This window comes from Eucyclogobius newberryi, unplaced genomic scaffold, assembly GCF_026437365.1.
Source record: "Eucyclogobius newberryi isolate DKJ021-1_F unplaced genomic scaffold, fEucNew1.0.hap1 SCAF_19, whole genome shotgun sequence".
Taxonomy (NCBI): domain Eukaryota; kingdom Metazoa; phylum Chordata; class Actinopteri; order Gobiiformes; family Gobiidae; genus Eucyclogobius; species Eucyclogobius newberryi.
In genome coordinates, this window is record NW_027315823.1 from 13,254,587 (window position 1) to 13,267,896 (window position 13,310).

General features: G+C 45.6%; 1 pseudogene; it reads left to right on the plus strand.

Annotated features, from left to right (window-relative positions):
* The first annotated feature begins 1,204 nt into the window (after window positions 1-1,204).
* LOC140366236 (odorant receptor 131-2-like) lies at window positions 1,205-5,314 on the plus strand (annotated as a pseudogene).
* Window positions 5,315-13,310: the final 7,996 nt, after the last annotated feature.

Consider the following 13,310-nt stretch of genomic DNA (forward strand, 5'->3'; position numbering starts at 1 on the left):
GTTGACTATTTCTGTCATAGCAGGAGTAAGTATGCATGATCCATGCCTTCGGCATGGGCTAGTTCACTGTACTTGCCAGGGGCGACGGGGTACCAAACATGCGGGCTGCGCCCGCATGTTTGGTCAGACAGTTGCAACGCTGCCTTCGGCAGCGTTGCGGGAGCAATAGGCCCTCCCCCTGCTGGGGCTCGGGCCTAAATATAGCCGCAAGCGGCAATGATCGGCCCTCGCCACGCCGCCGCCACACCGCCGCCACGCCGCAAGAGGAGGGGGCGCTAACGCGCCCCAATTGTCCTTTTATTACGCCTACTGCTGAATCTGTGACGCTGTCACATCTTCTCCCCTTTGTTTTACCATCAAAAAGCTATTTTATTTTGAATTCTTGGCAAAATGTGCAGCTTTGCCGCACAGACATCGTGACTCTTTGAATGAAAATGTGGATAACTTTTGATGGTCCTGAAGATGAGTCTCACCAAATTTCAGGTTAATAGGGCTGACGCCCTGGGAGGAGTTTGTGAAAGTCTAAAGTGTAAACATGTTCTGGCGATTTCCCCATTGGAATAACATGAAAGGTTTCGGTCATCGTTACGGCAACGCCATAACAATTATGACATGGGTCTCATTGACTTTTTTGATGGGGATGCTAAAATTGAGTTGTGTGTCAAATTTCATATAATTTCGCAAAACTAAACATTTAACCTCCATATAAAATCTGTAGGGGGCGCTGTGGCGCCAAATGAATTTATTTCACTTCAATTAGGTTTAGGGCAAAGAGTTTAACAACTGATTCTAATTTGACGCAATTCGGACTTTATCTGCGCAAACGGCAGAAATTTTAAATATGGGAGATTTCTGAAATTCTAGCTACAGTTTGCGGCCTCTTCCCAAAGAGGTTTTTTTGTAGTTTTTCCTGGCCGAGAAGGAGAGTCTAAGGACAGAGGACCCTGGGACATCGTCCCTCGCCACCACGGACATTGTCTGACTTCATCGCCACCACAGACATTGTTGATTCATTTCTCCCTGTGGCCCTCAGAGGCAACTGTTGTTGTGATTTTGGGCCTTACAAAAATAAATTGATGATGATGACTTACTCATAGTAGGATTTATGGTTGATAACAGTACTATAGTAAATGTAGGATACATAATAGTGAATCAAGTATCCATGGTTTTTCTTTTTCACAGTTCTACCTTTCAGAATCTCACCATGAATGTGTCCAGTCTGAGCCAAAATGTGTCGCTGCAGCCTTACCGTGACTCATACCAATCTGCAGTGACCAAGAATGTGATTGTCATCGCTTTGGGTCTAATCATAAACTACATCAATGGGATGCTCATTCACACCTTCAGGAAGCACCAGGTCATCATGTCTACAGTGCACTCTATAGTCATTTACAATTAACTACGACTAATAAAACTAAGGACACATTTACCTAAGTTATTTTGACTCACCCAGTGTGAGCCCTTTTACATTCAATGGCAAAGTAAATTCTAAAACTAGGCTAAGGTAAGTAAGCTGTTGCAATAGGTCAGTGTACCTTTTGTTTATTTGATTTAAAATAAAAAGTAAATTTTCTATTTTTCTAATAGAGTAGTGGTGATCAAGATAATTTGTTTGACTAGAATGAAGAACAGATTCGTTTGCAGTCTGCACCAGTGGTTTAATGGACCATTTACATGGGAGAAATACAGACAATTTTCTTTTTCAAAAACATGCACACAATGGCACTTTGTACATTTACAGATTAGAAAGAGGACTGTGCTTATCTGAACACTGGATTTAACACATTTTACACATTTTTCTTCTTCCGCTGTTGTGACGCTTCGAACAATCAGTGTGAAGTCTTTTTTTAACGTCCCGACGGCTTTCGGCCCTTCCCAGATCGATTAATGTGAAGAACTCAATTCAGAGTGAGAAAAAGATCAATCTGGCCTGAGCCAGGTTGAAATATTTATATAGTTTTTGTAACTTAAACTGTTACATACGTTAAAAAGTTGTCGTATGTACTAGTTATTATTACTGGATTGGCATCGATCCATGCTCATGTTTTCTTCAGCATCAAACATTAAGTATGCACAATAGAATACTCTGGCTACTAGGGACCATAAAATGTATTTAATATCTAAATGTCTAAAAGTTGATGTACTCCTCCTGGTGGGCTGCTCTAGTCAGTCAGTAGCTTTAAAGGGTGGTCCTATAATCTTCACTTGAGTAAAATAAACAGTTTAACTGGATTTAGCGTAACCATTTTTTTGTCAAATTCTTTTACATTGTACTTTTTTCCACTTTCAGATGTTCTACACGACACCTCGCTACATCCTCTTTATCCATCTTGTGGTCAATGATATGATCCAGCTCACTACTGCCATCACCTTATATGTCAGTAGTTATGTTTTCTACAAAATCAATGCCTCTGTTTGCTTGGTAATTGTTAGTTTTGCCATATTCACCACTTTAAATTCCCCTTTAAATTTAGCAGTCATGGCTGTGCTACATTGCCATATGCTTTCCATTACGGCATGTTGAATTTTGCACAATTAAGACAACATACATATTGATTTCATGGATTTGGTTTATGAGTTCAATTGCTGTTTTGCCTGACATTTTCTTACTCATCGCTACAGAGCCAGGAGAGATATTTTTGTCAAAAGTTTTTTGCAAAAGAGATAATTCGTTTCGACACCCAGCAAGTGCTAAAAAACGGGAAGTGTTGTACACAATCTACCTTGTTGGAATATGGATTGTTCTCTTTTACACATACCTTCATATATATTTTGTGGCTAAAGCTGCCAAATCCTCAAGTGGGGATGCAAAAAAGTCAAGAAACACCATCTTGCTTCATGCTTTTCAATTGCTCTTAGGCATGCTGACATATGTTTTCCACTACATACTAAGATTACTAGTTTCTCTTTTCCCCAGTAATGTCATCCATATTACATTTGCAAGTTACTGTGAACGCTGTTGGCAATATCAACAAGAAATCCATGAGCGCACCGATATTCACTTTAGAATCTGAAAAAGGACTCCACGACACAATCTAGTGTCATCCAGTGGTAAGAAGTTCAAAATGAAAAAAAAAACTGATCTAAACTGGGTGACTCTGTGTCATTCCCAAAATTGTCTAAAGACCAAGCTGTATTTTGGAGCAAAGTCCGTGCAAAGCCGATACAAAGATAATGTAAAGCAATGGTCCCAAAACTACGGCCCGCAGGCCACATCCGGTCCGTTGGGCCTTTCAATCCGGCCCGCCAAGCTTGTCCAAGTTATATATATAAAAAAAAAAAAAAATTGGGCTTTTTAGACAGTAGATGGAATAAGAACGAAAGGAAGGGGTATGATGAGAGAGAAAGGAGGATATGCAGCAAATGTCAGAGTCTGGATTCAAACTCACGATACTGTGGCTGGCCGTTTATTTTACCTTTCGCCTGTAATGCCCACATTTCCCCAAGAGATGGCACTGTTCCCTCTAAGCTGGGCAAGTGCGCACTGCTCACACATAGTGCACTGCTAGCACATAGTGCACTGCTCGCACTTAGTGCACGCACAAGAAAATCTATGGCGCGCAGAAAATAAAATTCACCACAAGTGCCTTCTGACTGGTCGAACCCCCAAAAATGTCCTGAACGATAGTGGGGTTGTGACGGAGCTGCCTAAGTAAACCCCGGCACTGACGGCACGCACAATCGCGCGCTCCCGTATCTCCCCGGGACGCATGCATGCACACACGCACACAGACTGCGTGAACGCTTAAACCGGCCGAGATGCGCGTGTGTCACAAGCGCATTTACCTTACCTTTCGCTCTCCCTATATCATAGCAGTTTTCCCTCTATTTTGGTGGGATCCCGCGGGTGCACACTGGGTCCTGCTGAGAGCCCGGCTCCTCACTCTGTTCCACTTCCGCACACGCTTCCATGCCGCACACTGATTGGCCAAACAGAGGTAAAGGTACGGGGCGCATTTTATGGTACCATTGCGCGTGGTAGCAGTGATCTTGAAGTGGGGCTGCCCATTCGGCGAAGGAATGGTGGGGTAATGTTTTTTGAGTTAGTTGAGTTATTTGGGGTGTATTTTTATGTATTCATTTGGGGGACCCGCGACCCCGAAAGGGAACAAGTGGTAGAAAATGGATGGATGGATTTGGGGGAAATTGTGTTCAGTTTATTAATGTATTTTGATTGGCTCATGTATGCCCGTGGGAGGGGCATAGGGGTATTTGAGCAGGGCGGTTTCGGGCTGCCAAGGGAGATGGATTGTGGCTGCAGAGCTGGCAGCGCCTGAGAACTTTAAAGTCTGGACGACAAAAGAGTAAAAGAGACACAGGGATTTTGTAATGCTTCTTAATTTTTTTGCACTGAAATAAACCAAAAAAACTGGATTTTGACTTGGCCATAGCATTTTTTAAAAACGAGCCCACAACAGTGGGAGTCCGATGGTCGCCTGAACGGGACGGGAAGCGGATCCTTGGTCTGAAATTAAGGGCTTGTCCTGATGATGGAGTGCGCTGAGCGGTCTTCGATGCATCGAGATGCACGATGGGTTGAGGTGCGTGCCGAGATATGCCTCTTCTGAGAAAAAGGGAATGTGAGATGACTGAGCATCCCGGTGCCCGGTGACTGCTCCGGGGAGAGACGGTGGCCCGGCGCCCGGCAATAGTTCTGGGGATAGATGGCGTCCTGGTGCCCGCAGAGACCCTGGTGAGGACGTGGAAGAGGCGTCAAATGGATGGATGGGTGATTGAGGGAGGGATTGGGGGGGATGAGTGGGATGGGCGATTGAGGGAGGGGATGAGTGGGATGAGGGAGGGATGGGAGCGATGAGTGTGATGAGTGGTTGAGGAGGGATGGGAGGAATGAGTGGTTGAGGGAGGGGATGAGTGGAATGAGGGAGGGATGGGAGAGATGAGTGGTTGAGGAGGGATGAGTGGGATGAGTAGTTGAGTGAGGCCGTGGGTCGGGGCGAGCGTGTGGCCGGCTACTGTGGTTCGGTGCGAGCGTGTGGCCGGGGTGATTGAGGGAGGGGATGAGTGGGATGGATGATTGAGGGAAGGGATGAGTGGGAAGAGTGATAAAGGGAGGGCTGGGAGGGATGAGTGGAATGAGTGGTTGAGGGAGGGAGCGGGCGTGTGGCTGCTGCCGTGGGTCAGGGCGAGCGTGTGGCCGGCTGCCGTGGGTCGGGGCACGCATGTGGCCGGCTGCCGTTGGTTGAGGCGAGCAAGGCTGCTGGCAAGGTTCGTGCTCGGATCTAGCGTGGCTGGCGCTGTGGTTTTTGCAGTTTGTGTGGTTGCCGTGAGCGTAGCTGCCGGCTGTGAGCCGTAGCTGTGAGCTGTGAGTTGTAGCTGAGAGTAGTAGCTGAGAGTAGTAGCTGTGAGTAGTAGCTGTAGCTGTCAGTAGTAGCTGAGAGTTGTAACTGTGAGTAGTAGCTGTGAGTTGAAGCTGTGAGCTGTAACCGAGTAGTAGCTGTGAGTAGTAGCTGAGATCTGTAACTGTGAGAAGTAGCTGAGAGCTGTAACTGTGAGTAGTAGCTGTTAGTTGTAGCTGAGAGATGTAACTGTGAGTAGTAGCTGTGAGCAGTAGCTGTGAGGTGTAGCTGTGAGGTGTAACTGTGAGCTGTAACTGTGAGTTGAAGCTGTGAGCTATAACTGTGAGTTGAAGCTGTGAGCTGTAACTGTGAGTAGTAGCTGCAGTGGTGGGCCGTCAGGGCCAGCAAGGCCTTCTCTGCTAGCCTAAACATAATCAGAATATGATTTGAAAATATATATATTTTCCCTCAAATATTTATTAAATTATTCCCCAGAGTAAGAGTTTTACTCTTCATTTCATGGCTTCCCTCTTGGTTGCACTGCTTTGCCCCAGGTTGAGATTTGGAGGCTGGTCTTAGATATTTGATCCAATCATATTTAGCCATCATGTGTTGCCAGGGATCTAAAATCTGCCGAGGCCTTCAGACCTCAACAGAGCGGGTGCTTGTAGCTTAAAGTGAATGGAAATGAAAATGATGTGTCAACCAATCAGCTTCAGAGTTGGCTCTTGTACATCTGCTGGTTGTCCATCTAGAAGGTGCATCATGTGCATATCTTTTGATTGGATCACCAATATTGAGAAGCAGGTCTTATGGGCGGGGCTCTGCGAAACCTCAGAAACTCTGATGGAGAAAACTGGATGTGACAGACACATTAATCCTGTACTACTAAGCTGTTTTTTCAACCCACAACGGCGGAAGGAGGACAATATATCGATTTGGTCGAGGATACAATTATAACGCCTTTCTCAAGACGAACCTTTCAAGAAAAGTTAGACATTGTAAGAAGAGGTCGTCCTACGCCGACGCTGCAAAGCCTGTTACAGGCGGCGCGTTGAAAACGCGTTGACAACACGCGGGCGAGGCACAGACAACGCACGGCACGGACCACGCGCGCGCGGCAGCGCAGCACGGACTTCTGAGTAATTAGAGGTGTGGTTAGAGAGTGGGGCGTGTTTACTAGTGGAGTAGAGGTTGAGGTGTGGTCCCGCTCCTGAACCCCAGCTGGCGATTAACATCTCCAACTCCTTACCAACTTATTACTAGGCTTACTATGTACACAAATTTACAGTTGAATTTACATATGTAGTGCAGAAAGTGAACAGTGCATTGGGTGATTAAATTATGGTTAAAGTGTCACTGTTTAGGAAGTGTCTTGTGGCGGGAGGTTCTGGTCTATATGGACCGTAGCCTCCTGCCTGAGGGGAGTGGCTCAAATAGTCCATGTCCAGGGTGAGAAGGGTCGGCTGTGATCCTAGAGCCCTGGTGACGTACAGGTTGTGCAGAAATGGAAGTCTGCAGCCGATCACCTTCTCAGCACTGTAGTCTCTGTTTGTCCCTGGCTGTGGCTCCAGCGTACAACAAGGTGACGGAGGAGTTGAGGATGGACTCAATGATGGCCGTGTAGAACTGCACCATCATCTGCACAGGCAGCTTGGCTTTCCTCAGCTGCTGCAGAAAGTACATCCTCTGCTGGGCCTTCTTGATGAGGGAGCTGATCAAGTTGGAGGGAGCTCCAACTTGAGGTCCTGGGTGATAGTTGTGCTGTGAAAGCGGAAGGAGTCCACAGTGATAAAGGGGGAGTCTGTGATGGTGAGGGGGGGCTGGGGGGCTGTGACTTTCCTAAAGTCCACGATCATCTCAACTGTCTTCTGGGCATTGAACTCCAGGTTGTTACAGCTGCACCAGGAGACCAGCTGCTCCAACTCCCTCCTGTAGACAGACTCATCTCCGTCCGAGATGAGCCCGATGAGGGTGGTGTCGTCCGCAAACTTGATCGGTTTTAGTCGGAGTCGTGGCTGGAGGTGCAGCAGTTTGTGTATAGAAAGAAGAGCAGAGGAGAAAGTACACCATCCTGTGGAGCACCTGTGCTGATAGTCTGAGTGTCTGTGACATTCTTCGCCAGCCGCATGCACTTCAAATCAAATCAAATCAATTTATTTTTGTAAGGCCCAAAATCACAACAACAGTCGCCTCTGAGGGCCACAGGGAGAAATGAATCAGCAATGTCTGTGGTGGCGATGAAGTCAGACAATGTCTGTTGTGGCGATGAAGTCAGACAATGTCTGTGGTGGCGAGGGACGATGTCCCAGGGTCCTCTGTCCTTAGACTCTCCTTCTCGGCCACGAAAAACTACAAAAAAAACCTCTTTGGGAAAAAAGTTCCAGTGAAGGAGAGATCCAACTCTCACAGACGGACAGACGGACACGAGGGAGACTGGAACATGGACCCACTCTTCAGGCAGATGAGGGACCGTCTGAGTCGAGCTGGACCCACTCTTCAGGCAGATGAGGGACCGACTGAGGCGAACTGGACCCACTCTTCAGGCAGATGAGGGACCGTCGGAGGCGAACTGGAGCCACTCTTCAGGCAGATGAGGGACCGTAGGAGGCGAACTGGAGCCACTCTTCAGGCAGATGAGGGACCGTAGGAGGCGAGCTGGACCCACTCCTCAGGCAGATGAGGGACCGTCCACACAGGGCAGGGACCACTTCACCAGGAGAGGGACATCTGGGTCCACAGGTCCTCAGGAGTGAGAGAAAGAAAAAGAAGGCGGTGAACAGTTTGCAAGTGGAATTAAAAAATAAATATTGTTTGATAGCATAAGTAGTCAGAAGAAGAGGATAGTGCTCAAGCTGCCATACTTATACCCCAGCATAGTAACTCCTAGGGCAGCGTAGCTAGAGCTGTGGGTTTATGTTTCTGTTCCTAACTAGTCTGACCATAAGCGATTTCGAAGAGGAACGTTTTAAGCCTGGACTTAAATGAAGAGACTGTGTCAGCATATTTAACATGGGTCGGGAGCTGATTCCATAACACAGGAGCTTGGTAGCTAAACGCTCTACCTCCTACAGTACTTTTAGAGACTCTTGGGACCACCAGAAGGCCGGCATTCTGAGAGCGAAGAGCTCTGTTTGGATGATATGGTTCTATAGCATCTTTGAGGTAGGATGGTGCCATGTCATGTATGGCTTTGTAGGTCAGGAGTAGAATTTTAAATTTGATTCTAAACTCTACGGGGAGCCAGTGAAGAGACTTCAGCACTGGCGTAATGTGCTCTCTTCTTTTTGTTCCTGTTAGTAATCTTGCTGCTGCATTTTAAACCAGTTGAAAGCTTTTTATGGAGCTTTTAGGACACGCTGCAAGCAGGGAGTTACAGTAGTCTAATCTAGTCAAGTTTTTCGGCATCACTTTTAGGCAGGATTCTTCTGATTTTGGCTATGTTGCACAAATGGAAATAGGCTGTTTTACAAGCTTGATTTATATGAGCTTTAAATGAGAGCTCCTGGTCAAATAAGACTCCAAGGTTTTTTAGAGTAGAACTGTAGGCTACACTGACATTGTCCAGTGTGACTATCTGCTCAGATAGAGCGTCTCGTAGATGCTTAGGGCCAAGCACAATGACCTCGGTTTTTTCAGGGTTAAGAAGCAGGTAGTTAAGTGTCATCCAGGTTTTTATCTCCTTCACACAAGTACTAAGTCCGTCTACTTGATCGCTATGATCAGGTTTCATTGATAAATATAGCTGGGTATCATCTGCATAGCAGTGGAAGTTAATGCCATGCTTTCTGATAATGTTGCCTAATGGCAGCATATAAAGAGTAAACAGAATTGGACCGAGTACCGAACCCTGTGGCACACCGTAAATTACTTTAGAACATGGTGAGGAGCTCTGGTTTACATTAACAAATTGGTACCTATCAGATAAATAGGATTTAAACCAGCTGAGGGCTGTTCCTCCAACACCTACATCACATTCTAACCTCTGCAGTAGAATGTTGTGGTCGATGGTGTCAAACGCTGCGCTGAGGTCCAACAGAACCAGGATTGAGACCAGTCCATCGTCAGCGGCTAATAACAAATCATTTGTGACTTTAACTATTGCAGTTTCAGTGCTGTGGTGGGCTCTGAACCCTGACTGAAAAACTTCAAATAAGTGATTGTCCTGCAGGTGGCGACAAAGCTGTTTTACTACAACTTTTTCAAGGATTTTAGAGACGAAGGGAAGATTTGAAATAGGTCTGTAGTTTACCAATAGGTCGGGATCTAGATTAGGCTTTTTCAGAAGCGGTTTAATGACTGCATGTTTGAAGGACTGTGGAACATAGCCACTTTCGAGTGAAGTATTTATTATATTAAGAATAGGGTCTATAATTAGGGGAAGAATGTCTTTGAGGAGTCTGCTTGGAATGGGGTCTAGGACACAAGTTGAGCTTTTAGAGGACATAATGGCTGAAGTTATCTCTGCTTGATCAACAGCTGTGAACCTTTCTAAGTTTACAGGTGGATTTATATGGGACGTTAGATTTACAGCTTGGGCTAGTTCAGGGCTAATAGCGGGGGTAATTTCATCTAATTTATCTCTGATTGTTTTTATTTTATTGTTAAAAAATAGGAGGAAATCATCAGAGCTGAGTGTAGCTGGGATTAAGGGCTCTACTGCACTGTGACAGTTTGTTAGCCTAGCTACAGTGCTGAAAAGGAATTTAGTGTTACTTTTGTTGACTTCTATTAGATTTGAATAATATCTGGTTTGGGCCTTACGCAGAGCCTGCTTATAGGACAGCAGGCAACTTTTCCATGCTTTTAGGGATTCTTCTGTGTGAGAGCGGCGACATAATCCCTCTAACTTTCTAACTCTTTGTTTATGTCAACGCAGTTCTTGGTTGTACCATGGGGAGGCGCGCTTTGGCCTAATGACCTTCTGTTTTAACGGCGCTACAACGTCAAGAGCAGACTTCAGAGAATTCATGGTCACGTCGACAAATTGATCACTTATACTGGGACTAAAACTATTCTCAGCAGGATCACATGACATGTCACTGAGTATTGGGTCTATTATTTCCTTGAATTTTGAGATAGATTTTTCAGATATTGTCCTTTTCATTACAACTTTATTCTGTGGGACTGGATGATTTTTAAGAATGAACTGAAAGGTAATTAGGAAATGATCTGACAATATAGGGTATAGACTTCCTCTGTTCCGCCAGGAAGTCATTGATCCACCTGCAGGTGGAATCAGGCACTTTAAGCTCGGAAAGCTTGTCCTGGAGCAGAGCAGGGAGGATGGTGTTGAATGCAGAGCTGAAGTCCACAAACAGGATCCTGGCATAGGTTCCCGGTGAGACGAGATGCTGCAAGATGAAGTGGAGAAACCTGTGGGGTGCCCCATGGGTCAGTCCTGGGACCCCTTCTGTTCAACTTCTACATGCTGCCCTTTGGTCAGTTGATACGCAGTGAAAATGTGTCCTATCACCATTATGCAGACGACACTCAGATCTATGTTTCACTGTCGGCAGGTGAATGTGGACCAGTGGATTCACTCTGTCACTGCATACAACGTCTTTGGCCCACAGAAACAAAGAGAAAGTGTTAGTGGTCACCTCCAGAGTCTTTTGAGAGCTCTAAAATCTATAAACCAAGTTAGACATCTGGGGGTAATAATGGACTCAGACTTGAACTTCAACAGCCACATCAAATCAATGACATCAGCAGCTTTTTACCATCTAAAAAAATATAAAGATAGGGTCCAAACCAGAATTGGAGAGACTTATCCATGCGTTTGTCTCAAGTCCCTGCGGCTCTGAGAATAGAATTTAAAGCAGCTTTTGCTCTCCATGGCCTAACAACAAAGCGGCCTCCTGCTGGTGCCAGTCAGGACTAAACATGGACCGGCCTCCTGCTGGTGCCAGAGTCAGGACTAAACATGGACCGGCCTCCTGCTGGTGCCAGAGTCAGGACTAAACATGGGGAATCTGCGTTTCAGTTTTATGCTGCTAAAATCTGGAACAGTCTTCCTGAAGATGTGAGACAGGCTTCTACTCTGACAATCTAAGCTAAAAACTGTTTTGTTTAGATGTGCATAAAAGGATTTTTTTTTTTGCACTCTTCTCTTTTAAACTGTTTCATGATTTTTTGTAATTTCTTTGTGATTTGAATGCATTTTTTCCTGTTGTCTTGCCTTGTGTAGGAAATGTGCTCTACAAATAAAAAAAGAAGAGGAAGAGTGCCAGGTTGATGATGTCGTCCACAGACCTGTTGGCTCCGTAGGTGAACTGTAGGGGCTCCAGCAGGGGGAAGATGAAGGACTTGAGGTGGGGGAGGACCAGGCACTCAAATGACTACAGACATCAGTGCCACAGGTCTGTAGTCATTAAAGGTGGTATGGACGATTTTTTTCAGCAATTTTTTTAATCATATTTCCTCGTGGCGTGGATAAATCATTAGTCCTGCCACGTATCAATCATAAAACGCACCTATCTCTCACCTGCAGCCGCGTCAGGCTCGTCCCCACGTTTCCGCGTGCCTAAGTGCATGGATCTATCATAATATAGTTCCCTCAGTGTACGGGGCAAAATGAAGACGGAGAAAGACAGTTCGAGCTGACGCAGAAGTGGACAGAAATCTACGGGAGACGAGCGATGCGATGCGCTCCGTTGCGCTAATAAACAAACGCACGTGTGTGTTGTATCAGTCCGCACGGGGGAGTGCGCATGCGCACTTCGGCCTGCGTTCTCAAATCGCAGAAAAATCTTCCATACCGCCTTTAAGTGCAATGATCCGGGGCTTCTTGGGGAAAGGGACAATGATTGACGACTTGAAGCTGGGACATGGCGTGACTCAAGGGAGGTGTTAAAAATGCAAGTTAAGACAGGGGCCAGTTCATCTGAACAGTGTCTTATGATGGCAGGACTGACACTGTCTGGCCCAGCAGGTGACTTTGGTGTATGATGGTATCATGCTTTCCTCACAGAATCAAATGTATGACATCACAGTATCCGTGTACTCATCCAAACTATCTGCGGCAGCTCTGAAAACCTCCCAGTCTGTAATGTCCAAACTTGCCGTAGCTCCTCCACTGCCTTATTGGTCCACCTCTTAGAAGTCCTCACTACATGTTTGGAGAGCTTCAGCCTCTGTCTGTACATGGAGATTAGGTGAACCATGACGTGGTCTGATGAGCCCAACGTGGATTGGGCCACGGTGCGGAAGGCGTTGCTGACTGTTGTGTAACAGTGATCCAGTGTGTTCTGCTCTCTGGTTGGGACTTTAATAAACTGTCTGTACTTTGGCAGTTCGTGGCTGAGATTCCCCTTGTTAAAATTGCCCAGGATAATACACAAGGAGTGCGGGAAGGTCTGCTCCACACTCAGAACCTGGTTTCAGAGACGTAAATGAACAAAAAGAAAATGGGAGCAATGATGTGGCCAACAGACAGTAGAAAGAGAGAGAATCTGTGTTGAACATCAAGATTAATCGAGCTAACGCCCTAGGAGGAGTTCGTAAAAGTAGAAAGTGTAAGCATGTTCAAATTCAAGAGATTTGACGATTTCCCCATTGAAATAACATGGGAGGTTTGTGACATCGCTACGGCCACGCCGTAACAAATGTGATTAAATATTTTACTCTCATGACGAATCAAAAAAGGAATGTAATATTCTTTAACAAGGCGTGACACCCTCCGAATACAATAGTACGTGACCCACCAAATGTAGGCCCAAAATTAGATGTATAAGCAATGTTATCTTTTTGAGGGTAGCCTGTTTTGTGTTTGGGGGTTGCGAATGCTAACCATTGTTATTATGGGTATTGCAAATGAAAAAGGATCAAAACCGCTAAGCACATGACCCCCCAAAAGGTTACTGCATTCAATAATGGTCTATACAGGAACGTTTTAAGTTTTTACTTTATTACAAAACAACATGCACTCAACACAATAACGCAATGGCTTCCCTGCCCAGCTCAGTTCCAACAGGATCTTTTTTCATAAAACTGAATTTATTTTATTCATAA